The sequence below is a fragment of the Lissotriton helveticus genome, chromosome 8 (genome assembly GCF_964261635.1).
Source record: "Lissotriton helveticus chromosome 8, aLisHel1.1, whole genome shotgun sequence".
In the NCBI taxonomy this organism is placed as follows: Eukaryota; Metazoa; Chordata; class Amphibia; order Caudata; family Salamandridae; genus Lissotriton; species Lissotriton helveticus.
In genome coordinates, this window is record NC_136069.1 from 19,946,543 (window position 1) to 19,948,355 (window position 1,813).

A 1,813-nucleotide genomic window follows, 5' to 3' on the forward strand; every position below is an offset into this window, starting at 1 on the left:
TGTATATAAAAAGCCAACAGATAAAAACAATGCTCTACTATATGGAAGCTTTCATCCAGCGAGCCTGATCAACAACTTGCCTGTGTCGCAATTCATGCGAATTAAAAGAATTACATCAGATCCAGAGATCTGCGACAAGACCATTGATGAACAAAAGCAAAAATATTTGGATAGAGGCTATCCGAAAAAACTTCTTGAGGCACATGTAGAAAAAATCAAAACTATTCCCAGAAATGAATTACTTGTAAAAAAAACCAAAAAACCAAACAAAAGGATGGTATTCGTATCAAAGTACTCTACATCATCTTGGGAGATAAAGAAGATAATCAAGAAAAGATGGGAGATCTTGCAAATAGAAAAAGACTTCGGTTCCTTGTTTCTCGAGCAACCTCTGTTTGCCTACAAAAGGGCGCAAAATCTCAAAGAAATGCTTAGCAAACCAAGTAAATCTGGAGGTATTATGGAAGAACAACCAACATTCAAAGGAACAATGAAATGCCATAATTGCAAGAATTGTAACAACGTAATCCCGGGGAATGTAATTCTACACCCAAGAACTGGTGAAAAAATACAACTTAAACACAACACAACATGTAATTCAGAACATGTGATATACGCCATTAAGTGCCCGTGCGGGCTCCTATACGTAGGAAAAACTGATAGAAAATTAAAAGTGAGGTTAACAGAGCACAAGAGTCGGATACGATTGAAGAACACCACATCACCTCTGGCGCAGCATTGGACAGAAGCTAGGCATACTATTGCGCAGCTGAGATTTCAGATAGTAGAACAGGTTCCACAGAAATTGGGATTCGATAATGCAAAGATCCTTCTCCAGAGAGAAGCATTCTGGATGCGTAAACTGCAGACTTTGGTCCCATTCGGGCTCAACGACAAAATGGAGATGGTTTGTTTTCTCTAAACAGACACTACACTGGGCTAGTTCTGATACCCCGGGGATCCTGACACGCGATATAAGCCGTCTACACTAAATTCACAGATATGCAAATCAACAGCACATCCCTAGCAACACACCTTGTATAACCATACTTAAAATGTAAGATTGTAAATAGGCAGGTTGTATTATAGTACATGCATACGTTGGAAATACACAATTATCTGAGAATCATATTTTGAAAAATCACTGTTGATGTTATATACGTGCCATTCATTTGAAATATTCACGTTTTATAAATCGGCGCAACAAAATTCTTTTCGTTTATCACTTTAATTCAGTGGCTCAAAATAGAACCTAAAAATATAGTAGCACAGGTTACTAATATAGATTGGACCCTTTCTACATAAACACTCTAAAATGGCAGCGCCTTCTTTCTTGTAACTAACTAGGATATAAGCTAAAAGTCCTTTTACTATGTCAATGTAAATCCCAGAACTAGATAAAGGACTACTTTTCTTGGCAAAAGTAAACGCGCCAGCGCGGAATCCAAATACACGGACTGCAAACTTAAGTCTCCGGTAAGCTGCATAAATCGTTTTCTCATATGCTGAAGTAATCGGCTGATTATTAGCAAAAAAAACGCGAGTCTAATACTGTGGCGTTATTTCCACAGTTAAATTCAGAGAGACCAATACTGCGGGACCAAAGCTCTACAGCGTAGGACCGCAGGTAAGGAGAATTCGACTTTTTAAACAGTGCGTTCAAGAAAGGATAACGTGTAGTACATTAAAACAGCTTTTTCAACCTTTCAACAGGTTGGTACTAGCTGTTCGTCTAGAGAAGAAGGCTCGAAAACGGTCTTCAGAACAGGTAAAAAAAACGGGCTCTTGTCACTAGCACGTAAAATAGATTACC